The 27,995-nt window shown below is 38.2% G+C and overlaps 1 protein-coding gene across 2 annotated transcripts in view; it reads right to left on the bottom strand.

Annotated features, from left to right (window-relative positions):
* Cv-c (RhoGTPase activating protein) overlaps positions 1-24,956 on the bottom strand; it is a 350,396-nt gene extending 325,440 nt beyond the window's left edge. Inside the window, exon 1 of one of the 2 annotated variants that reach the window (XM_072005731.1) lies at positions 24,174-24,956. The gene's annotated coding sequence lies outside the window, so the exon portion shown is untranslated. The remainder of the gene's footprint in view (positions 1-24,173) is intronic. The other variant, XM_072005732.1, reaches the window with a different exon arrangement.
* Between the last annotated feature and the right edge of the window lie 3,039 nt (positions 24,957-27,995).

Genomic DNA, 27,995 nt, shown 5'->3' with positions numbered 1-27,995 from the left:
ACATGGAACAAGAAGAACGGTCTCTCTTTCCCTCGACAAAGGATCGCGATCGCGGTTCGTTAAGATGTTGACTGTAGCGCGAATTTTATATATTTTGCCCCGAGAGCCACAATAGATCGAAATATACAATGTGACATTTAATTTTTGAAAAATATCATATTGCATTTGCACACCTTTTTCTGATAATCTGCATTGTTAAAAGCTTTTTAGTTCATGAAATTTGCTTTAAAAAATTTAGACCATCGTAACGCTCAACGTGTCAACAACGGTTGACAAATATCGAACCTTTATGTCTTCGCGCGAATATCCTTGTGCGCCTAAAATGTCTTGCATACCGTACATTAATGAATGGACTACATACATATGTCTTTACAGAATAAACTTATCGTTTCAATGCAAATACCACTGGTTTCACAGGCTGAATATGAGAAGTCGTTCGCGTTCAAATTATATTCCCCCCGCGCGTTTCCTTGATTTTCTGACACGAAATTTCCTCCCTCTTGTCCTCCCTCTCGAAACGTCACGTCGTTCGTTTCCGCTTACGATGATCGTCGGGACTTGCTAAAGAAGGAATCCGAGTTGAGACGTGCGTTAAATCATGAACTCTATCGCGCGTTACGGCGCAGAAATAATGCGATGCGCGACCAACGTCCAATCTCTCTCTCTTTCGCTCTTTCCATGCTCCTCTTTATGATTACGTTCCACTAATCCGATTACGCGTGTATGTTATTTCTGTAAATTACCGATAGGAGGAGTTTTGTACTTTATACAGTGGCTCATGAAAGTATTCAAATATTTACCATGGAGAGCTTCTATGTACATATTGTGTGTCATATAAAAGGTTTTAAAATTTCATTAGCATTATAATAACACACAAATGTGATGACTGCGTTGGTAAAATTTGAAACTAGTCTGAAGATTTATGTAGGAATATTAAGATAATTACTACAAACATATAATTGAGAAGCAATTAGTATACAGTACGAATATCTATCTTCGACGCACAATATTTAAATATTAAAAATGCTCCCGCTGAATATTGAGATTTATCGATATAATAGATAATTGTCTGTTTAAATACGTTCATGATTTCTGCGAAATATGTATTTGCACTAAATATCCGGTAGCCTCTATATACGCTTTCTATAGACACTGACATTCAACATGTTTCATATGACCTACAAAGTATATTCATAAAAGGTTTCTACAAGTGTTCGAATAATACTTTCATGGGTCACTCTCATGTATACACAAGCGTAAATTACTTTTGTTAGAATACATACCAAATAAGCATCTATTATTTGCTGGCACAAGGATCTTTCTAAATCAATCCTATCGAAGCGAGATATTTATAGCGCATAGAACACGAACACAGTAATCGCATGGAAACGACTGACGACTTTTAAAGCTTCATCTCCGCGTAGAAAATCAATTGCACGCGACGCTACGTTATTTATTCGCGAATGCTGTAACGCCACGATGATACTCTCCATCGGTGCTTTTACGATACGTACATTGAAGTATGTTAATCACATGGCGTAAAGGCAATCGTCGAATTTTAAGGGTCGCATAAACACAACCGCGAAAACCCTTTACGCGGTCTTCCTCCTTCATAAAGTCGCACGACAGCACGCGGTCGTAACGCTTTAGAAGCGTGCCATTACGTTAAGGACAGTTCCCTGTAACGGAATCGATAATAATATCCGCACTAGCCAGACACGTGGATACTTGCTCTCTATTATTAGCAATACGACACTGCATATTATCCCGCGTTCTTTCCATCCAGCGGCCAAAGACACCGTGGGCGCCGCGCTTTTTCGCTCGGTCCGCTTGTGCAAATAGTTTCGGCGCGGAGCACGCGTAAACGGCCGACAACGCATTCCCCTGCTTTTTCTCCATTCGCGAATTCTCCATACGATTCCCGAGTTTTTCGAGAGGTAGCTCATTTTACCGCTCGAAATACATAGCTGTTTCATCTTCAGGATCTTCAGGCACGTTCCAAAGTTTTTCAACAGCTTTATTGCTGATTTTAAGATGTTCCGAAGGAATTCTGGATATTTATTGCTTAGAAAAGTTCGTAAGTTTAGGAAAAAATTTAATTGAATAACGTATATATGCTTCATTCAGATAACAGTTTACTATTGGATCGGATCGCTACTCTGGAAGATTTGTCTCGTAGCAATGAATTCTTCCGAGTGTTTCTTGCGGGTTTCTGAAATACTCAGCTCCTCGCTACGAAGAGGACGTTTTGTAAAGACCAGAATAAGTGGTAGTTGAACGATGATGTAAATTCTTGGTGAATTCTGAACATTCGAGTTAAGGTCGTTTTTTGTTTATTTCTTCCATCGAAATATAAGAATGTAAAATATTTCTTGTTGAAAAACAATATTTTCATAAAACGAGCCATAATAGCGTGAATCCATAATCCTGGAAGAGCTAAAATGCGTAAACTTCAAGCAGTGCAGAGCCTCCATTAGCATCTCTCATTGAACTATCTTACAAACATAAAACAAAACACCGAAGTTCGAAAATCAATGTCACGCGCGTGAAAAGCCGACTTTCCTCATCGGCCAAAGGCGAGTTAGGCTCGATACATAAATAAGGACGAAAATATCTGGACAACGTAGCGGTTTATCGGCGAAAGCAATGCACGCTAATGACAGCGTGGCAAAAATGTCTGCCCACCGCATCGAAACCGGATCATAATGCAGTGAGCATAGAAAGGTCTCTCTCTGCCAGCGGAGCTTCGTTCCACGCGGCGAATACGTCGCGCGAGCTTGTAACCGCGGCTCGGTTCTTATCGGTCGGATTTACGATTTCGATTAGCATATGGCCGGCGTGTCCGCCTTCCTGGTGGCGTGGAGGCACTAAAAACAATTATCGCCCGATATATTCGCGAGACGCTGACGGACGAAAACGAAGAGGAAGACACCGTCTTACGTCTCGTTTCAGGCCGGTTTCGCGGAGCGTTCCAAGGCGGACTCAGCCTTCCGTGCGACGCATTGTGTGCAGTTTATCTTTGCGGCTCATAGCCTGCTGAGGCCACCAGGAACGTCTCGACAAGTTACGTAAGGTTAATTGCGGTCGTTCGGCTTGCCAGGCTGCTCCGCGCTCCTCGCCAACCTGTGTGATGCGTGTCTTGAAACGTGCGTGCATCGATGCTGATCGTTATCACTGGGGCCTTGCTCGCGAGGACATCGATATTTACGCAATTAAATCGCGAGAAAGCCCTGAATTGTTCTTTTCATATTGTTTTTAGGAGTATTTAAGGTTTCGTAATTGTTAACAAACGATTTGGTTTGAACAGGGATGGATCGAAACCTGGTTTTTATTATGGATTCGCTAAACTTTGCATGGTCGCGATAAATTCGTAATCGATGTATTAATGAAGTTGAATCAAGTTAACAGATTAAGATGAATTTTTGATACGTACAAGAAAACTTCGTTTGAACTTGTCAAGAGACAAACAGTTCATACACTTGGAATTAATACGAGTTCATTGATTCTCCCTACTACCTACAATTTCTTATTCAAATAGTAGGAGTTTACGTTTAGATAAGTGTATTTAATCAACAGGAATCCCAATGAATAGAGTTCAGATGAGTAGAATTTTACTGTAGTAGAACCTCACTGAACCTCGTTTATCCGGACAAGTCGAGAGAAAAACAATTTGGATAATCGAATAATTTCGACAATCTCTTCTGATTAGTTCGGATTTCAATAGGTGCTGATGTTCGGAAAACTGAAGCTGATCAATTGCTTCTATATCACGTTCAACTGTCCCTTCTTTAATTCATAAGTACAATTCATTCTCAATAAGAAGAAGTGATTGCATATGTTCGTTATAAGAATACGTCTATTTAAAGTTGATCATTAACTTGTTCATATAAATCAAGTGCAGATAAACGAGGTTCTATTACTAACTATATTTAACAATACAATCAATTAACTTTCCAAATATTAAACACAACATAACAAAACAATAAATCTATTTTGTAGTATGATCAATCATTCTCAACTACTAAATATAATACAATATCTCGGCCACTCATCATTCCACAGAAACCAGCTTCAAATTACCATAAACAAAATCGCCATCGTGAAAAATCGTGCAACATAAGTGCAGCAGAACGTTATCGTTGAACTTGCGCATCCCTTACACGCGTAGCTACACGAGAACGAGCAAACAATAAGTCACGAAAGAAGGAGCAAAGCACATTATGCGAAGATCGGTTGGTAAGGGCGAGCTAGCTGGGTCCTCGATCAATCACCCACGCAAAAAAGTTCGATGGTATCTTGCGGCCATGGAGACCATCCTGGTCGTTTCTTCCGTCTGAAGGGACAAGTCGAGTTGCAACCGATTCGACAGGTTGGTACACATAAGGCGTGCACGCGGACGAGAACAGCAGAAAACGGAAGTGAGAGAGAGAGAAGGACGCGAAGGAGTAAAGAAAGCGAGATATACAGAGGACGAGAATCCGCATGACAAGCTTCATCGACCAGTCATGCTTATCGCACACCTTAAGGCTCGTTTGCAAAACAAATTATTGGAAGGATAGTCTGCCGAGCTGGAGGAGCCGGAGGAGTAAAATGTCTTTTCCATATTTATATAGGCATGTGATACAATCGTGCCATGCACTGTCTTCCACAGGGAAAATAATACGATATTGTTCGTTTAACTCGCAGTTTTCTTCGTGCTTCGTTAATTATATAGTTTTTTTGCTTTCATGCGAGAAGTATAAACCAATAATTTTTATGGATAAATTGCATGGTCATAATGTACCTAATGAGACATATAAAAATAAAGTACAATAACACGATAGTAAATAAATCTAACATTAAATTATACGATGGAAACCACAGAAAATAATGAAACTTGTGTCCTCTTCAGTTTGGGAATTGCACGTTTTAACTAAAAAGAGTAAAAAGCCGATTAGATACCTGATCCTATGTCGTAATAATAATTTAGAAAACAATCTTAGAACCTCTTTTTAAAAGAAATTTATTCTGAAAATTAAAACTGTTATTTTTCTGATGCATAAATGGATAATTAGAAAAGCTCTGATGAGTTAAAATTGATCACATTACACGCTTTCTTTTTTTTTTTTTGCTTTTATTATGACATATTCCCTATAACTTACTTAAACATTCCAAAGATTTAATCTGATAGAACTAGCAGCAATCATGCGGGTGTTGTAAAAAAGTAAATTCATTGGACTTCCCCTACTCCAAAGTCATTCGTTAAGAAATATAGTCACCATCTACGACGGCGTATCATCACACTTTATCGAACGTTCCGTCACGCTTCCTGGATGTAGGTTTCGAATGAATTTTCAGATCATATCATTGATATTACGAGTAAAAGTCAACACGGTCCCTTCATTTCTATCCAGGGAAAAGGCGTATTATATCAAGGAACACGTCGTTCAGACATTTTATGTAACTATCCATCGTGTTCCATGCGATACAGTAAATAACAGAAAATGTGAGTTACTTTTGAACGTTTCCATGCGTATTATTATCACGAACAGGTATTTGCGAGCTGCTGAAGCTATTCATTGTGCAAAGCGTTTACACGACAGTGCGATATGACGCGCGAGTCATCCTGCAAAGATAAAATTCAATCACACGTCAGAGTTACATGGTTTTTCCATATGAAGATCACAAGATAAATCATAAGTGCGTTCTTGATTTTTTTAACGTGGAATCGTTCGTTCTGTTTGTTTCTAATTATCTGGAAATTTATAAATAAACGTAAAAGTATACGCAAAAGAAAAGGCAGATAAAAGATCGTTAATATACTGAGCGAGCAAATGATTTTTCACAAATGAAATGAAATTGTTCTCGTTTCTGACTTGGATACGTGCTACGTAGCCCACTTTGAGAAAGTAACGGAATACCTCGGCTCGAAGAAGTGGAGGCGTCGAGCTCATAGTGTCAGCAACACCTTTATGGGTTTAACACTCGTTAAACGTTTGTGTACATTTAGTTGAGTAATGAAAGGTACGAGTCGAGACAGGTACATAGGCTACTTCCATCGGTGTGAACAAGAATTCCTAGTTGCTTCAGGATTGCATGAAGCTTCGAACATGTTAAGCTTCAAACGGAAGCATCGTCGCAATACTTCAAATTACAAGTTCACAAAACTTAACATCTCTTAACACTTCGTACTGTAGGAAGGCTAACATATTGTTGATGAATAAATTCATCAGGAAATGGTTTATCTAAATGAAAACGTATAGCTCTATTTCTTGGAAATTTTGCAAGTACATCCACCTAAACAAAATTTGTATTGATGATAAAATGACTTCTTCGAATCAGAGAAATTTCTACTTGAAATATTTTTTACAGTAGATAATTCGGATGATAATCGCAGAGCTTCATATTTTGGAATACCCTGTAAAGGTTTTTATTACGATTTTGAAACAAACGATTCTATCGATATATAGAAACACCGAGCAAGCGCTCGATGAAGGATTTGGAAGCAGCAGTTAATCATACACCCAGCCAGATTCTTTTCTATTCTGGTTGCCTCTATCCTTATCGACGTCATAAATTATTCAAATTACGAAATAACCGATAACTACGACAACGGTAGAAAAGATAGGCAGTGGCGGCGTGGCTGATCTCAAAAAGACAAAATGGAGGAAGAAAAGAGGAGGTATAGGAAAGCTCGTGAGCTAGAGTAATCGCGGTGCGTGGTTCCACTGTATCTCACACGTGCGAAGGATATCTCGACGAGAGAATAAGAGGCAATACATAGTTCCTCATCGAATGGATCCTCGGTGGTTTCGAAACTGGTTTCGGATCGCGACGACTAATTGGAATTAAATGCAATGCTTCCCCCTAGTCGCCCTTGCTGACGCTCGAATGATAAATGCTGTGATAGCGACAATAATTAGAGGTACACGGTATATCCATTCCTATGCGAAGCTGTTCCCCATCGGGACACCTCGCCGTCACAATCGTCCTCTTCCCTTGGCTAGTTAATCACGCGACTCTACGATTCCGACTAGCTTCGTTCCTTGAAGATAAACTTCGTTATTATGTGGCGCTTATGCGCGGCTCTTGAGGATTCGTCGATCCTTGGCCACGTGAAGCAACGATGCCGTTATGTGTCGTCAGAGGAAAGAGAGAGAAAATTCTTCTGAACCAAACGTAGATGATCGAGCGATACCGACTACCTTAATTGCCTGAATACCGATTTGTACAAGAGACCAATCGGAGCGAAATTCGAAGATTCGAAGATTATCTGCATAAAATGACATTTGTGTGTGAGAAACGTAGAGGTAAGAGGAAGGAGAATTGGAATTTGAATGGAAGCTCTTTGTGATGGATTTTGATAGACTTATGAATGTAGATGAGAAATGTTAAAATATGTGGCAGACACTCTATTTTATAGAATGAATTGTAGTTAGAATATTCTTATGATTAGCAGATGTAAAATAATCTAGAAATAGATCATGGTAAAGGTAATAGGAATTAAGTTCTGTTTATTAATAAATTTTGTATATATTTTTAAACTATCAGAAAATGCTTCAAATATTTAACGATTAATTGTGCAATATAATATAAAAATTAATATGAAGCCCAGAAATTTTTCACATCCTTTAACACCCTTGAACAGCGAGAAACTAAACTTGGCGCACGAAAACTGTAATTTATATGTAAATCTTAACACTAAATTTGAAAGTTCAATTCTAATATCTAATACATGAGGATGCTAACGATATGTCGAGCCATAAACACAATTTTGCCCCAGTAACCTACAATAAGAAACTGCTATAATCCGCTTCTACAAGTCATAATCTTGTTACATGAAACTTGCTATTAACCTTGTGTATTAATGAGTTGAAATCAAGGAACACGGTGTATGTACGATCACTCAGCGTATCCAAATTTACCTTGTAAATGAGGTTTAAACGCTGACAGCTTAGAAGAAAGCGTCGCACCACCCAACTCGAGTAGCCTGAACAAAAACGGCGGACGTCGAGTCAGAAACGTCCAACAAACAAAAAGCTCGCGACTCGGACGGTTGCCAGGTAAAATTCAATCTCAGCCGCGATAACTCCGTACAAGCGAGGCCGTCGCTGCGTTAATCGTTGTGCACTACCTGATCGTGCTCGTTGCTGCAGGCTGTTCAGTGGCCACGAACCGTAGCCGAGCATTCGCGATTTATTTCCGTCGGTGCACCGTAATCATCGCGTCAACTCGAGTAGCACGATCATAATGACGACCGGTAATTAGAAAGTGTATTACGATTGCGACACAACCGTTGCCTCCTCGCACCCTACGCATTAAAGTGTCAAAGAGTAGCCGACCAACCGCGCTTTAGGTCAAGGAAGAAGAGATGCATGTTTTGACATACATTTATATTCTTGGCGAAGGGTTAAAGAAATGCATATGGGTAGGGTCAGGAATAATCTGGACATAAAAGACATGTATAGTGGTTCATGAAAGTATTCAATTGCTTACCATACATAATACTTATGTAGATATATATTACGTATTATATAGTACATTTTAAAAATTCTTCAGCATCGTAGTTAGGCACGACTATCATGGTTGTACTGATGAAATTTGATAGCAATTTGAAAACGTATACAGAAGTAATAAAAACAAACATACTAGTTTAATTATGATTTTTTTCAACAAAAACCAATTATTTCTACATAAATCTTGAATCTACCAATATGAGCCTTCAATATCGATAGATAAATGTTTTCCTTTTTGTTTTATCCCGCGACTTGGCGGAGGAAAGCGTAAAAACAGGGAACGCAGGCTTCGTACTATCTTCTTGCCGTACGTTCAACGGAATCTCTAATAAAGTCTGAGTCATGTCTGTTGGCTACCGCAACAAGAACTTGGTAAAGCACAAAGAGACTATATACACTGCCGGACGGAACATCTGATCGATCGGTAAACCGTGACGAAGAATGCCTGAGGGAAAGGATTGTTAATGATCTTGACTCTCTGCCTTACCTACTCCGGATTCACTGACGAGGAATGTTCGAAGAAAAACCGACGTTCGTCTCGCTTCGTAAATATGAGTCAACCAGCCACATCGCTTAGGAAAACGGAAATTCGTAACAGCTCTGCCAGCCAGATCGGTTATGAACGCAAATGAGAATGTAACAGACGAGTTGTAACCATAATGTTTCGCCGCGATTTTCGACGGGATCCGAATCAGACCTTGCTCAGCTGTTACCTTACGGAATTAGCGTAATCGACAAAGGTCGACGCAAACTGAACGACCGTTTCTCCGAGTACTCGTCGAATCTACGTCTCTTCGCGGAGGAGAGAAAGAGAAAGAAATAGACTGGAACTGCCCATTCCATAAGAGCTGTTTAGAACCATTAACGGCTGCTAAATACCGCGAGCATCCAACATCCTAGGTAAGCAGGCTCTTTCCAGTTCTCGTCTCCTTCCATTGAATGTCTTGTAGCGGGTTCCTTGCTGGGAGAGAGAGGTTGCGAGGAGGCCTTGCAAGGTTACCTATCTCTTAGCGAGGTCTATGAACCTCCTTCGAGTTCGTGTTAACGAGTCTAACGTTACCTAACTTTCAGTTCTCATATGTCAAAGGGTCTTTTAAAAAACGTATTGAGAAATTTATGAAACACCAAATTTAATTACACCAGGTATGTAATTATACCGATTGTAACATAATTGACGAAGCATCCTATATTTCTTTTTCCATTTCTGGCTACTGTTCGAGCAAAAATTGATTTTAAAAGATAATCACAGAGCAGATTTGTAGCTAGAGGAAAACTATATGTATATGGTGGTAATCGCAAAATGGATGCGTTTAAAACTAATGATAGTCGACTTTGTAATAAAAGACATAAACTTGGCGCCACTTAGAATATCGTTAAGTAACTCCCTTCATTACAATGTTGACACGTCGTGTTACTTATTACATCTTCATCGTTAATTGAATGTTACTACGGTGTGCAACGTGTAATTATCCTGACGCGCACTTAGAGGAATTCAGGGTATATTGAAAATACGACGCGATCGAGATGATTACATGACGAAGGTTATTACTGAAGCATGACTTACAGTTTACCGCTTGCACCATCTAAATTTACCCCTTGAGTACTTAATGAGAGGTTTTAGGGAACGTGTAACTAGAAAACATCGAGTTGGTACCTTCACGGGTAACGAACACGGTGTTATCAGTGTCAATTTAACAGGATCTTTAATTTCAAAGAGATTCACGTTTGTGGTAGTTTGTAAGCTTCGCTCTCTAATTGAATAATAAATTAGCCGTTTAGAAGCCACATTGATCAACTCCATAAATTGAAAATAGAAAGAAATTACAATCGCTGACTAATATTTCGACTATGAACCTTCCTTGCAATCATAGTAATTAACTGATATGCCAGCCTCGTAATGATAATGATCCAGCAGAGGCACAAGTAATGACATTGCACACAGAAGAAATGAGATTTCGTCTGACTCATTTATACAAACATTCGTCGTCTTTAAACGATTGCAAGATTTAATTGCTCAGATATAAGGTACCATTTTCATTTTTTTATATAAAACGTCCAATTTGACGTAAATTTCCATCTGCCATTCAGTTATCACACAGTGCAAATATATGCATTCAAAACAGAAAGGTCTTAAACTCTATACAAACTGTAACGACTCCATATAGAATACGAGCGTTAACGATTAACAATGCTTTTATTTGCCGTACGTAATGTTTGATTATCGATTACTAACCAAGTAACATGTTAAACAACTAACCAAGAGATAAGATACTATCGATGGTTATTGTTTCATAAAAGTAATAATCTACAATTTGTACAGTGACGAGCTTATGAATAGAGAAACGCTTTGTCTTAACTACTAGTAAATTCAACTATGAGTTTTATTTATCCTTTTATTGTAAGGTGTATATACTGCATTACTGGTAGAAGAATATTCAACAGAAACTTCTATTCTAAGTTTAACAAATGTCTCTAAGAAGGAACCATAATTGTCCAAACAAATTTCTGAGGAAAAGCATCCTTCATTTCACTTCCATATGTAAGCAAAAAAGGTAGAAGAAGGCGAAGGTTCACGGACTCCAGAGGGTTTTCGCGTAATTCCATAACAAACGATTATCCGGGCAACCGAGTAATCCGTCTGGAAAATAAACGGCGGTCTCCCATAATGCGAAATTAAAATGTTTCAACCGTAGCCAGCGGGCACTGCAGCAATTTAAATAAACGGCACGTCGCGTCGTCTCGGCTGCAGGAGAATAAGGAAACGCTGGCATGTCTCGAATCGGTTCAGACGCGGTGTTTGTTTAAGCGACGCCAAGAAAAGAGCGGAGATTCATGGGATGCCGATGAACGACGGATTTCGTATCGAAAGCGCGGTCTGCGCACGATTAGATTCCAGCTCGCGTCTTCCCTCTCTCGTGCACCCTTTAATTACCAAGTATTGTGCGGCGCCGCGATCGTCAATGTCCTTTTGTTAAGCCAATGTTCTCTTATGCTTTGACATTCTCATAATGTCGATTGACAGTCGAAGGTCTGCACAATTGCGTGTCCCGAATAGTACACGCGCGAAATATATGCTCCGATACCGATTCGTTTCAAATGTCACTGGGAGAACGACTGGCTCTGTTCACCGATTTATCGAGAGTAATAACTAGATTGCGGATGTTTATGCACTTATACAAAACTTAAAAATACGAAAATGCATAGAATACATATAATATGCAAATATATATAAAGTACGTAGCACAGGTTTTAGTAATTAACGTGTGAAACAAATTTCTGCTTAGATTCCACTTTTCATAAAAAAATAAATTTGCATAAACATTCGAGATCTAGTGATAAGTTAATTGGTGTGATTATACTGCTTTTTTGTGAGACAAGTTATTTCTGCTACTTGAATAAATCACGTTTTAAAATTTATTTTATTCAAAATTCTTCGCATAATTTTAGAAGACCAGAAAAATGCTGTACACAAAAATACTCCTTTCTCTGTAAATAATTCTGTCCACTTCGCGACAAGCCATTCATAATCCAGCTGACATTTGACCGTCATTAAAATACATTTCTTTAAAAAAAGTACATTCGATGTAGTCATAAACGAATATATTAAATTCGCAGTCAACAGATTACAATTTCTCAAAATCAACGACGATCATCATCCGCAAATATCCAGATTTTTTCTTAACATGAAAAATCATCGAGCTCGTGGCTCCATCGACACGAAATCAACACCACGTGGCAAAGTGTTCGACGCACATCGTCACATTTCACTCCCTCTTCCATGTAAAACAGAGTGTCACGCGAGAAAACACTTGGCAGCCACAAAGCGACGACGAGCTATCGTTGCAGAAGTCTCGAAGCACTTCGGATCGCGACGAACACGACGCGGAGTGCTCGGCCTCGCCGTTAAGTAAAAGCGACACACGATACACGACTAAACGAAGAGATACCCTGAATGGGTCAGACTATCCACAACCGGAGAACCACGATGGAAGCACGCGTAGAGGAAGGTGAGGCCAGGAAAAATACAATGAAGCGTGATCAGTGTGAACCATTTTGCTTGAGAAGCCGCGTGCACCGAGTATAAGGTGCTCTATCCTCTCGCGATCCTCGAGTCGCAGAACTGGTTTTACACGCGGTCGATTTCGATATATATAAGGACGTGAGATACAGACAGAGAGGAAGCCACGAGGTAACAAAGAGAGAAACATCAAGGATCTTCACATGAACGACGACGCTGCGGTCCTCGCGATTCATCGATCCTCTATTTGTCTAATTAGAAGCACGAGTATTCTCTCAGCACTACACAACGATGACAATCTTCCCTTTTTTTCTCCATATACTTATACCGGGATTGCTACTTTTTTTTCGGTCGAGCCTTTGACGAACAACGACACAAATTAATTTGCTCGTTATTTGACGTCGAGGTCTGGTGTCGAGGATGGTGTTCCACTTGTTTGTTCGATAAGAGCTCTAACGTGGAAATCATGGTGATAATGTCGGTTCCGCGAACACGCGATGCGTCTATTCGCGGTGTACAGCGATGTAAAGAAGTAGATAATCACGCGTGGGAATTTAATTTTCTTGGTGACTCACGACCAATAACGTGCAATCATGATTGGCACTTATTGTTAGTTGTCGTAGAGTCATATTTTTTGTACGAATTACGCTGCTTTCGGGTTAAGCTACGTACTATATTAGGTTGTTTAGAAAATATATTCATAGTGAAATTTAAGAAAGGTTCGGGTTAGATATGCATTTTCAAAGAATTAGCATTTTATTGAATAATATATTAGTTTAGCATTGTTTCATTGAAAAAAGGAAACCTGTTTTATGAACGAATTTTGATTATACTTCTCCTTCGTTATTCTCAGCATTCATGTAAAAACAGTATTTGTACAACCATATCATTACGCGCCACAGATTCATAATAAAAATACTACGAACTTTCCGAATAATCGAATATATGAAAATTGTCTACTTTGAGAGAAATTCTTCGGCCTTCTTTTTCAAAGCAATTAATTTTATTTTATCAGGATGACTCTCAGTTAGTCATAGGGTCAAATATTCGAGGAGAAATCGAAGCAATTACAAAATTACGTTTGAAAAACCATGATGATATCGCAGAATGTCAAACATTGACAGACATTATCTTGATTTCGAAGAATATGAGAGTCGACATGTTTTACTGTCATTACTCGCAGTCTTAGATAGTTGTTTATAAATTCCATATAATCTGACTATTAAATTGGACAGATAATTTAGTAACCAATTTTATCAACGATTCTCGAAATACAGGAAGTCCTATCATGAAATACTTTCATTTCCTACTTCATGATAGAGATTTGAAGACATAGCTATCGCGGTATCATTATTTGTTCTATCAAAGGAAGACGGCCCACACTTTCCAGACTTCCTATGACCTGAAAATCATGATGACAATGTTTTTCACGAGTATCTACATCATTTGGAGCCCGTCCGCTTCTTGGCTTCCTCTTTTATTTAATTTCATGCACGACTGCCAACAGAAAGCTTTCATTCGCAGCGACAATAGCCCCTCGCTCTTTAATTGCCTATAATTGTTTTCAATTTCCTTCGAAGCTACTTCTGTGGACAACTGAGCAAAGGACAAAGATATTCGACGAGCAATTCTATGGTTTGTTATTTTGAATTTGATATATACCCGTGGAAATATTTCAACAATTCGAAAATGCACACAGAATCAACATAATCCTAATAGCCGTGTCCCATTACAATGCTAATGAAGTTTCAACAAGCTTTACATAATATACATAATATAACCATCATAGTTTCCTACATTAAATGTTTAAACACTTTCATGAATCACTCTATGTAATAAAAGCATGTGATATTTTTTATTTAACATCATCTCTGAATGCTATTTTTATCACAATTCCTCGTTTTCCTCCATCTATCGTTTCTATTATCTATTAGATCGTCTTCATTTCCTGAGTCATTTAAATTAACCTTCAGTAAAAAGCAAATAAGATTTATTCCTTAAAAACACTATAATAGCGCATTTCTACCGAAGGCAAATCGATAATTCAAAGCGGTTAGTCATATGTTTGTCTGCGTCCTCTTTCCCTATCCAACAGTTCCGTAGCGAAATGATAATTCCCAAGTAACTAATGGAGCAATTTGAGACTTTTCTCGCTCCGCGCGTGGCGAAAGTAAGAGGTCGTCGAGAATCATAACCGTGCCCTAAAGGGAGCGACATTTACGTGTCCCGCGAATCGTTGTTTCGATTTTGCAAGAGCCACGCGAGCTACATACGACAGCTCGTCGAACGGAACTCGTACGGCTATGTAATTCTACGTGAAAGTAGTAGACACGTCAGGCATAATTTTAAAGCGTGTGTTACCGCGCGAGCGCGCATGCGTTTCGTGAACGATGATGAAGTATCCTTTCCGCGTCCCGAAGTCGAACGTTCCGCGATGTCGAAATCGGTCGTGCGAATAAAAATTGTACCCGAACCCGTATATCCCGACCCTGCCTGGAAAACAAATATGATTCACGAGAAAGCGTAGCATGCTTTCAAAAGATAAAAGTCAAGCTACAGTTTTGCACGGTTATAATTCATCGAGAGCCACGCATACGTAAACCATGCGTTTACAATGGTGTTGAGTATATCGAGCCGCGCTTCTTTTAGTGAAAGATGATGAACAAGATTGCTTAATAACTGTATTTCTACCTTACCTCTCTACTACTTGTAAACTTCATGTCACTGAATGTCTTAACGTGTCACAAAATTGACAGAGTCGACTTTATCTGTAAACTGTCGGCTATAAGTATTAGAACACCTGTTGGTATTTGGTATAAATTTACTTAAAAAATAAAGCTGTCAATGTGGTTCGATAAAATAATAATATGTAAATGTAAAATAATAAACGCGAAACGTATTATAACCAGGTAGAATTAATCCAGAATTCATCAATCAGGGTGTAAATCATTCTAAAATGTTTTATCGTAAAGTATGTATTATTTGGATTCTTAAAATACACCTGAGAATTTCATCTACCAATCTCACGATAATAGACTGAAATTTCTCAATTTCGATAATAAGTCTGACTTATTAGTATTCCTTAATAAGAAGTACTATATTGGCGTAACTATTAATATCCATCACGTTGTTGGAAAACAAAAAGAATCAGCGACAACGACAAGTCAGTTCCAAACTCTTGTTGCTCAAGCAGGCTCGTTAATTTTGCATCGTTTTAGTCATTGTTTCTTGCGTTCACGAACAGCTTAGCTTCCTACATAGTACCGGGCTTTATTAACAGCGAATACTTCTCAAATAATAAATTACTTCGTCCAACTGACGTGTATGTACATTCAGATGCACCGCGCGCCTTCTTCTTTGTCGATAAACCTATCAGTTGAACGAAGAATTTACAACATATTTAAACCTCATACCGCAAGTCGCTTGTTACCAGGGAAAAAAGGAAAAAGTATTGAAACTAAACGGTGCCTTGCTAGCCGTGGAGTTAATGCCTCGCGAATGTATGCATTAAAATATTGAAATATAAACGCGACGAAACGATAGTCCAATATTATATAATGTGCGTGCAATCGATTTGAAACTATTTATGTACACGTATATAGTACGTATATATATAATACGTATGTATAACTGTTGGTTTTATATTTCTTACATTCTCTCAAATGATACTTACTTAAATGTCTCGATGTTTAATGCAAATATAAGTAGCATACAATTCATTAAAATGTTACAAATGAATAAAATCTAAAATTTCAAATATTTTATTTTTCACTAATCATCGCTCCACAAAAAAGATATCCATCCAAGCAATTCTCTATAACACAAACTTTTCAAGCAACAAAAAAAAATTCCATCACTCCAATAACCATTTCTTCCTTCCTACCTACATCAAGTTCCTACTCGATGCTACGCCCCATATTTTTATTTTCCTCTGAACGTCGACGATTAAATGCATCTCGATGGAACGTCGGGATTTTTATCGTAGAAGAGAAAAAAACCCGTGCACGCAGAAGCATTATTGGGCGAGTATACGAACGTTCGATCCGATAATGTGGACGCATCGCTACCAACGCATCGCAAAAGGGGGAAGCGCATTGATGTCAAGTGAATAAAGGCCGGGTTGCGCATAAATATTTCATACATCGTACTGCTAGATATACAGATGTCTGCGGTCATACGATAAACCATTGAAAGATAGACGGAGGAGAATGCGCTTTAACCGTTCTCCGCGTCAGTCATCGTCAGCGCTGTTCCATAAAAATTAACGGACGTCTCATTTTTGCGAGCGGTGCGTGCCGCGCAAGGAACACGGCATTGCATATAAAATGTCGATGTGATATCTTCTTCACTGAGTACAATCGACGCTGTAATAAATCATTTTTATGCAACGCCGAACGATAGGCAAGCCTTTCACCTCGATTTCTGCTAAACGATTCATTCGACCGTCTCACTGTGAATTTTAAAACCTTTTACACGCGATTAATTGTATTAAATTATCGGGAAACTTTCAGTTCGTTTTTAGATAAATAAAGAAAGACTAATTTCGATAAGGCATATCCAATAAGATTCGAGAAAATTTTGTATATTTTACTTTCAAACTACTTAAGGTAAGTAATAAAAAGAATCGAAATAAAAATGTTTTTGTGTTAGAATTTTTATATAAGTAATTAAATTATTTCCTCGGCATTATCAAATTCCATTTGACGGTGCGAACTTCGTAACACGGAAGGAAGCAGAACCAAGCGGTAGCCCCATCCAAAACCGAGATATGCGAACATAAGTAACCAAAATCCTTTACGTTTAATCTCAGTTATAATACAGGGACGTATTATCTGTGGAAACAACCGGAGTTAAGGATTAAAATCCAGATCATGTAGCAATATTAGACATGAGATATTCGAAATATTCTAATTCTAATGGCGTAGAATTTTCCATTTTTATACCTAGATTATTCCTCCAGTGCCTCTGACTCAAAGTTTCGTAAAAATCTAGTCGAACTATCAATCCATACGAAGAAAACGATGAAAGCTACATTTTACAAATTTTATTGTCTGCAATTTTTTGTTACAGAACAATATTTGCCCACTCCTTCATAAATTATCATCTAAATTCAATAATGTACTTGCCATTTGTAGAAACCTCCGAGTAAAATCGTAAATATATAAGCAAAATTTGACGATAGAACTTGTTGATCAACCTAACTAATATCGTGTTTCATATAATATACTACAAGAGACATGCAAGTGAAAGAGAGACGCGTGCGTGAGAAGAGGCGCAACACCGGAAATAGAGAGGAATGGTCACGGAAGGAGAAGAAGGCGTTTAACCGCTCCTGGCTCTGCGTCCGCCAGTCAGCGAAAACTTCAGCGCGATTTTACGTTGCGTCATAAATGCAGGATGTAAATCATGGCCGGTGATGCGGTCGATTCTGTAGAGGCGCGTAAAGCTTAGTAGAAATGACAGCCAGAACGCGGGAGAGAAGCAAGCTTAAAGGGAGAAGACGAAACGCGTTGGCGACGCAAAACGTCGTGGTAATCGACTTGAAAGGGCTTCCTTCGCGGCGAGATTGGTGCTTCCGTTCGAATCGAAGGGATCGTACCCAATGTAATTGTAAATTAGAGACTGTTGAACAAACTGTTGCTTCGTAAATTATATTATATAATAAAGCTGAGTGATTCTTATTTGAAAGGTTGGGTTGTCGATGATGATTTTTCGTGAGATCAGGAATATTATATTATTGTGTTTCGTAAGTTATTAAGTTTGTAAGAGACGTCTTTTCAATCAGAGTTTAGCATAGTATCGGTATTGGTATTACGATGTAAAAGGTTCTATGAATACAGCGTTTCCATTCGAATCGAGGAGGAATTGTACTGGTTGCGATTGTAAATCACATGATACTAGACAGCTTCTGTTTCTTGTGTGCTTATTTGCTTCAACAGGTTTCATGGCTTTTTCAACGCGATGCATCAAAGCGTTGCTGAAAGCGTTGACGTGTTCCGAGAGGTTCTCCGAACGTAGTCAGCGTTTCCATTTAAATCGAAGAAAGTTCTATTGGCTACGATCATAAATCAGTGGATAGCAAATAGCTTCTTTCCTACAATACCTATTTATAACTATCGCGGTATACTTATTCGAAAATGACATTACTATTCTTCAGTCACTTGGAAACTAATTATCGACCAATGACCATTAACAATTTTTCTATCGAGGAAAGAGAAACATACTAGATCGATATATTTATTCCACGTAAAAGACTCCAAGAAACCGTTCAAATGAGCAAAATGTTCTAAACAATGTTTCCTTCGAATAGTTTTGACATTATCAATTTATACCACACCATAGCTTTATCCAGTGATCAAGAATAAATATTCGATTGCTGTCGGGACATCGAATATACGTAATTGATTGAATTCGAATCGAATTCAAACTAACCTACCACTCGTATATAGTCGATCAGTATGGCTGCTAAGTCGTTCACACATAGACCTCCCCTGCTCCAAACCTAATCGTCCCTACACTTCGTCAAGAAAAGAAACATTTAGCAATGTCTCGCATCGGAAGTTCCTTTCGATTATAGCCGCTGGTATGAGGTTCGTGCTGTGTATCATGAATCACGATGTAGTTTTTCGCGAAGACGCTGGACACGAATGCCAACCACGTATTTCCACGGAACCGCGGCAAAAACGAATCTCATCATTAAAAGCGCGATCTCCGATCATGAATACCAGCACGGCATAAGACTATAAACAACGGCTGCTATCTTCACCACAGTCACTCGAGATTATTTTACGTGAATTCCACGCGAGTACGTGATTACATGTATCTACAGCTGTTTCCTTTTTATAGTTTTCTCCGGCATTTTCTTTTTATTCGATGAGTTACTGGTAGATTCCATTCTTTCGATCAATGCGATTCAAACCGATCTTATGAATGAAATCGTAAAGGAATATCAAAGGGACTGGACACTGCGACTGCTCTCTCAAACGATTTCCCGAGTTTCGTTGTTTTACGAACTAGATCATGCATGAATTATAAAATATACGTATAACGAAAGTGAAGTAATCTCAAACAGAAGAAAAGTTAAATGAAAAGAATTTTTGCATTTGTTAATACTTCATGAAGAACGTACTGAAACTAAGGATGAGACTGAGCGATTTTAAACAACATAGTTCCTTGCGGTAGGGTGTACAGAGGCTGCAGCGTGGAACAGAACATCGAAGGGGCGTAGTCTTTCCCAAACGACAAACAACACGTGTTGCCCACGTGGTCTTTCATATACACCGAAAGTTGCGTTGGGCTCTACTTGAATGTAAACTATTGAAAGAGTAAAATAACTGACCAAAAATTTTAGTATTTTAGTATTTTTTTGTATTTTCAAAACTTTGTAAAATCATAATCGGCTAATAACGATCTGTGAATATATATGAACGACCCAATACGACTTTTGCCAAACCATTGCATAAAGTAAACGAGAGAAAATTCAAATGCGTCGTTTTTTTTTAGCGAGAAGCGATAACAGACTCGTTTGCTTTCCAATTATTTCAATCTCCAGCGATCGATAACCGTTGGTGCGTTTCAAAAAAGAGAAAAATGTGGAGAAAAATCGAAGTTACAATCTTATCACAGACGAGACGAGAGTCCTCGGTACAAGTCTTACGACAAACACGAATATCTGTGTGACTCGACAGTCTGAAAACACACGCGCATTATGTTTATTCGGAGGTGATAAATGTCCGACCGCCATTCACAAGTCGGCAGACTGTCGATCACGCCGGAAACATCACGTAAGAACGATTTATGGTTGAAGAAATACTTTCGTGATCCCATCCACGGTAGCTCGCACGTGTTTCCCATAAGAATTCGATCGGTCGTGGCAATCGCTACCTATAATATGTAACTCTTTACAAGAAAAAATCCATCTTGTAGCTTGCTTTTTGTATAAACTCCAACGAAATGTAAACTTTGGCAAAATAGATTTAACATTTTTATTACGAAAATAAGGACACCATTTCACATAGAACCTAGAAATATCAGTAGTATAAATATCACTATCTATAAATTAAATTTCAAAGATGTCTTCAAGAATTATTCTTCGTGTCTATACACTTCACCATTCCACTCAAACACTAAACATGTAGAGTTACTATCTGTAAATTTAATTCTAGAAAAATCTGCCAAATTACTTATTTTATTCGTTAAATATTATATTCGCTCTGCAATTCCATGTATCTTACATTATTTATATAATTTTATCAGTTTGGTCGTATCTATTTTATTACTCCACATGACTGCCTATACTTTAGAGATACATAAATCCTTCATCTCTGATCTCTTATTTACCACGACTTTGCACTAGTCTTACGAAATACGTCGAGAAGGTCGATTAAAATTTGCCTAATTTTATCTTTGTTATTTCCTCACCTTCTTACTTAACCATCCATAGAACTTCCTCTAATTACGACTTCGATGCGGTGTCTTTGCAATACCATAATCGAGAACAATAGCATACGAACACATCGCATAGCAAGTGTTATGAAATCTTAAATATGGTCTATTGTTGATTAAAAGCACGACACGTTCGCAAAATTTGCTCATCGGCATCGCGTGTGTTTTGACTCGCAGAAAATAGCTCGGTCCCCTGGCTCGGATGAAGTACCGGCTACGCGCCATTGTCGCAGCACTGAATTTTTTAGTTTCGCAATCATTCGCAGTTGACACGACGACAATTCGCTTTCTGTGCGACTATGTGAACCCCTTCTATGCGATAATACAAGGAATACAACACTGTTGGAATAGGAACGGCCGTACGTTACAACGATACCGGAACTCTTGTCGACATCAAGACCCTTTTGTCGACTCCGTATCTGGTTCGTTCGAAACGTTTGATAGATCGCGATAAATAGCGATAAATAGCGATAGATGGCGGAAAGGGAGGTCAACAGGAGCACCGTGGTTTCAATCAACGAGCTTCCGTTTGACAACGTAAAAGGAATTTTACTTCGAATGGTAATGTTTCGATCATATATCGATTCTTATCATTGATAATGGTGTAAATAATAGAAATCAATTTTGTATTTATTGTAGAAGTAAATTTTATAGGTAAATCATTTCAGCGTTTCTAATTGTCTTAGTTTCATATCAAAGAACAGGTATTGATATTAATATCAATTAATCTTACAGTACTATTGAATACAAATGTCGAGGTGTTATTTAATATTAAACGTAGTATGTACATTCGTTTTACGTTTATGACATAGTTAATTCGATCTAAATCATAAAATGATTATTCATCTTTAGGCACGTAAATTTTTCGTGATTGGAAAATGTAGGAACCAGGGGTACATATCACAGGCGGGCAACACGAGGGGTCACAATTGACGCGTGCAGATTTAATCGGCAAGGAATTCCAAGAGGATGATGATCCTCGATGATGTCATTGCGACATTGAACAGAATCGTAATCAGGATTTCGCCTTCGAGAATCGTGCATACTCGCCGAACGACTCGTCGGCAGATACCGATCGGCAGTTCGATAAATCGACCGATTACGAACCACTACTACCGTTTGTCGCTGCTGCGCACTACACAGCGACCAGCCAGCAACTCTCTTCGACTCGTTTAAAAGCTACACGCGGATGACTGCGTCGCAAACAACACGATCCTTTTTATTCCGTCGATACGAGCGGTTATTTTCCAATCTTTTTCAGGTTAACCCAATCAAACGAAGTATCGATTGTTTTTTCTCGAAGCAGAATACGTTAAATTGTTGAAATGTAGTATGCATAAACTTTGGTGAATTATGGCAATCGATATAATGCAAGTAAAATATTCGTTCAAAATATTTGCAAAATATTAGAACAATTAATGATGATAACTATTAACAAATAATATTTCCAAAGTATAAATTTGAGGATTATCATGAGAATGTTGATAATAAAGAATTGTAAAAATGCTTAATGCTCGTTATTTTCAAAGAGAATATGTGATACTGTGACCTATATTTCAAATACATATCTTCAAGGCAATAAAACAAACGATGATTATAATTTTTAACGCAAATTGAGTTCGTTTTAAAATCAATGATAATACTAGCCAATACGCATGAACTACCTAACTAATGAGGAAACTTCGCATAAACTGAATATACTTCGTCGTATTTTCGTAATATAACGATACCGAACAACACAGTCATGTTTTGACAATGAAGAATAATTATATGACTGTAGTAAAATTAAAATTAGCTATTGTTCGAACAATAATGAGCAGTATTAGATAATCGAATGGACTCTTCTTAACAGTAGTAGCGACATTATTCCACAGGTTCATTTGCATTGTGTTTATCTAATAACTTACTGCTTACTCATTTCTGACTTCTTTTAATGTTATAATATCTAATACATATAAAATACAATATAAACTGTTTTAAATAAAAGTATTCTGATATTATTTTCTGGTACTAATCATTTTAATCTAATATTTTAAAATAGTATTATTTTCTTTACTGTTATTACACTATCTCCTATAATATTATTATTATTTTGGAACATTAAAAGCCCGTAGAATTTAAACATAATATTTGAATCTAATGTTGATGCAAAATTCTAATAATTAGTGGTCCCAAAAAATATTTATAAAAAAGAAGGAAACAGCCTTAAATGTTTACCTTTGTAAGGTTCATAAATGTGTTTTAAAGTAAACCCCTACTACATACAATGTACATAATGTAATGTTACATATCTACATATTAAAAAAGTGAAATAACAACTATAACGACAATCATAAATATCTGATTCGTAAAGATTTTCATTGTCAATTTCAGATAGATCTCGAAAGAATAGTGTTAACAGCTGTTCTTTGTTCCGGTTAATGAATAAGTTATGTCACTTTGAATTTAGAACACCGATTTTATCGCTATAGTAATATTCATGTAACGCCAATGTCAGATGATAACGGAGTCAGCGATAAGAGTAATACAGTGATGGTTATCTAGGATAACGATCTGAAATAGCATCTAACGTCAAACGTAAATAACGCTGAAATTGCAGTACAAGCATCCACGATGGATTTGTGGGAAATATTTTAAAACAAATGGTTTCACAATCTAGGTTAGGTCTGGGATAAGTCAATACGATTATCACTTCACTTTCGACACTCAACAGAACCAGGTTTGACAGCTCGATGCATATAGCGTACGTGAGTGTCGAATGATTTGATAAAATCATCCCATAATAAATAAATATCATTTCCGTTTATATTTTTGCTAGTTGACATGAAAATAAACGACGCTCGACTGTTCCTTACATTTCAAAATCTGTCTACTGTTCGTAAGTATTCGAATCTTAGAGTACGAGCATATTCTATAATATTAACTTTAGTCAAACATATGAGAAAAAGAAAATGATTTCTTGTATTGTTTTGAAAAAGTTCAGTTTCTGTAATACATTTCTAGAGGATGCATATGTTAAATATACTAGAGTTACTAATTCATACAAGAAAAGAAATATGTACATATATTAGAATCACAAATGTTCGAATAATTATGAACAGCAATGAATAATCAGAAATAATTAAGCACGCTACTTATACATAACACCATATAGCCCTTAGGCAAACACATCAGTCAAAGTGATGAAAGTCAAAATGACGAAACATGTTTTTAACCTGGAATTTTCGTGCAGACAGCTTGGCCGCTCAGAATCACGGCATCGTCGACAGGACAGCGTGCATCCACGTGTTCGATCGCAAGGTTAAATCCACTTGTACAAACGCGGCGCAAGACACGCTACAATGTGCCACCCGCCGTGTTCCACGGCCACGAGAGAGATTACCACCAATAACCACGATTTTTCACTGAGAAAAACGCGTTAGGACCGTCCACGGTAACCAAACTTCACCGTATGTATCGCGCGAAATTCAAAATTCAGCCTGCGATGGCGCCTGTGTAGCACGTGGCGTTTGGCGTCGTTACACTTTTCAAACTCGCGTCTGCCGTTCGTTTCGTGCGATGTTTCCTCGTTCACGCATGTTTCAAACTCTGATCCTTTCTACGACAAGTGCACCGCAACGAGGAATGAGGACCGCCAATAAAATCGTAATTGCTGTCACACAGTACTGAATATTGATATCCTTGGACAAGCTGCTCAAAAATCTATTCTCCCTATAAGATTTTCTAGATGATTCCTGCCACCGAATCGATAATCCTTTGGAGACACGTCCTTGTGTGAGTAACGTTAATCCAATTTAATCCAATTTAATCCAAACAAGTCGCACGTTGCACCGAAATTGACGCGCTCGGAACAAAACGAAACGAAACGGAACGTTGAGCGCGAACGAAAAACTACTACAAGAGAACCGTCTGGCACGACCGCCGCGGCGACACTGAGAAACGACGACGACGTTCAGCACTGCTTGCTGTTCGCTCGGCACGCTACTACTACGCGGCAGGCGGTAAGCCGACCATACGAGCACTCTACCCCTCTTTCTTTCTCTCTCTTTCACTCCCCTGCAGCGTTCCTCTTTTACACGCGGTTTCTCCGTCCCTTTTCCACCGTTCCTCTTCTTTTCTACCGCCACTCTTTCCGCTCGTTCCTCTTTTTTCCCGTACTTTTCTTAGTCCCCCCTCTCACCTTTCCAATATAGGTATTTGTTACTTTCCACCGTTTTTACCATTTCCTCTCTTCTTTCTCTAATCTCTCTTTGTATCAACGGTTTTTGCTCGTTTCCTTCCGCCACTTTTCTTCTTCTCGTACCTTCGTGTTTTCTATGCGTCTTCTTCTGGCTCTCTGTGCCTCTGTATAATCTTCTCCCCTCGTTCCCTCGTTTTTCCCTTCGCACTTTTTCGCTCGCTCACACTGCCTATCTCTCTCCCACGCTCCCTTATCTCCGTCCTTATCCGCTTGTCTCTTGTTCCGTTCTGTCCTGCTCGCTACGACCCCCTCTCTGTCGTCTCTCTCTCTCTTTCTTGCACTCGCGCGCTACCTGGAAGAGACGAGGAGCTGTCAAAGCAACGACCAACCGCCGACTCGGGCGGGAACTCGTCAATGTGATACGTATATGCGTCCCTTGCTGCAACTCTCGTGCGGTTCTTTTGCCGTGTACGCATAAGTACATGCGTGAACGCGTACGTTATCAAGGTATTAGTGCACGTTACACCCGGACGTGGGTGTTCATCGATGAAAGAAGTTCCGCAGATTTTCGACATGTACCATGATGTTTTATATGTCTGAGTTTCCTCTGGTGACGAAGTATGCAGTTCGTTCTTTTAACTTGAATCGGGTGTATACTTAACCTCTCAAGTATTTGGAGTCCTAACGCTGGAATGCATCGAGGTTGACGAACCTCCAATTGCGCTCTATCTATCCGGCTGCTGTTGAAATTTTTTCGTTGCATCTAGAAGTAAGCAAGCTGATTAATTTAAATGAGAAAATTTATTTTATGGTATAGATTGTAGATTCAGAAGCTTGTTCATATTAGTTGTACAATGCAATTCTGTTTGGCTGAACCTGTATAGGATAAATGCTGTATACGTATTGTACATTAATGCACATGATGCGCCTCGCTTAAAATATTAAGTCGTCGAAAAAACAAATTTAGTTTGTCTTAATCCTCGATTTACTTCAAATCTGGTTACCGAATAATATAGTTATACAGCTTCTGAATCGCCATATAGTAATTAATCGTTGAAATATGTCGTAATTGTTGAAATATATTAGATTGACATGTTATGTTAACCTGTGTAGATGTGTTCGATGGTAAGAATAGTCTACAGATGCTGAATTCGGTAAGTGATTAAAAATTTGACTAAATTTCATTGAATATATTGAAGAAAAATATTCGGTTGCCACCCGTTCGACGAATTTACATTTCGTTATGTTAATTATATCATGTTCAATAAAGAGTCATGTACTTCCAAATTGTTATAATTAATTTTGATAACATTTACTAGATAGATTAAATAGTGCTTTCTGAAATTACCCCTAAAACCTTTAAACTATAGTATAAATACATTCTAGGGAAGTTCAGTTAATTAGTTTCGCCAATTATTAGTCAGTACTACCTATAAATTTTTGTTCAAATAATAAGAATTTTTTATGTAGGTGGATACAATCAAGAAAAGCCCATTTTATGAAAATCTTGTTCAAACAAGTGCTTTAGATATTGTATGCTGCATTTATACTATTAATATATTGTACTATGTACTCAGATAAATCAAGTTCTATTGTATTTACACAGAAATTTACTCACGTTTCGCACTTTTTACGAACTTCAAAGTAACGTTACAGGATTATACTTTGAAGTATATGAATCAAGCTCAGATCGCGTAGTAGCTTAATAAACAGTTAAGCGGCGATTGAAGTGGCCCCTCTCGTATTTCCATGATAGGTTGAAATACCTTAAATGCGACCAGTACTTCCCGACACCGCACATCGCACAGCCGCGGAAAATTTATCGTATCGCGGTCGATCGGCGGAATGCAAGGATGTTGGTGGCACTGTTGCGATAGAATGTTTCGTCCTCGAAACGTACAAGCCCCTGTCCTTGGAACCGAGAATCCTGGGACATTAATTTCGTCGTGGATGTATCATACCGGGGAACACTCGTCTTCTCTCCGCTCTCAGCTGTTTCCTACGTTCTCCGTATACCGTCTCTGTATACACGTATGCAACGTCGTTTCCCTATCTCGAGTGAATAGACTACGGCACGATGTGTCGCCTCACGGTCTACCACTCGAACGGGTTCCCGCCTTGCACTCCACAATGTTTCGTAGGCGAAACATGGGGTCACGGGACTCGAGTAACTTCGCTTTAAACCTGTGTTGGTGCTAATAGCCTGTATTCACGTTAACTCGAGCGATTTCGACTTAACAGGCCAATGAACCGATGTTAGAATACATTTTCTAAATTAGTGTGCGTTATTGTCTATGGGCGTTGATTGAGCTTTGTCTGGTACTATTTGACGCGTTGGTCGATCTTTGTGTGCAAAACATGATTGTTACTTGTTTGAAAGGGTTATTCTTTTTCTCGATTATCGGAGAAAGTTTAAAAATACAATCGGGAATGGATCGCGAACTATTGCTCATTCACTTTAACGAAGTGTCGGTTGTAGGTAGAATGGAGCAATATTCGATTTCTGTTCAACAATTTACATGTACACCCTAGCTCGTGAAAAGCATTCGAATGCTTATCATAGGAAACTTTTATGTTTGTATTCTGTATGTTATATAAACTATTTTGAAATTTCGCTAGCACTATAATGAGACACGATATGATGATATTAATAAAATTGAAAACCAATCTATATCTCGTAATTTCTAAATATACATATGTATTTTCAGATTTATTGTCGAATACTTTCGTGAAACTATATACGAATTCTTTAATTTATTCATGTTTTCTTTTTGTTTCCAATTATATTAAAATTAGTGTAGATACGTTATATGACTATCCTTTGAGATGTTTTGAAATATTTCACGGAATGTCCATC

This window comes from Bombus fervidus, chromosome 6 (genome assembly GCF_041682495.2).
Source record: "Bombus fervidus isolate BK054 chromosome 6, iyBomFerv1, whole genome shotgun sequence".
In the NCBI taxonomy this organism is placed as follows: domain Eukaryota; kingdom Metazoa; phylum Arthropoda; class Insecta; order Hymenoptera; family Apidae; genus Bombus; species Bombus fervidus.
This window is presented reverse-complemented; position numbering and strand designations above follow the sequence as displayed.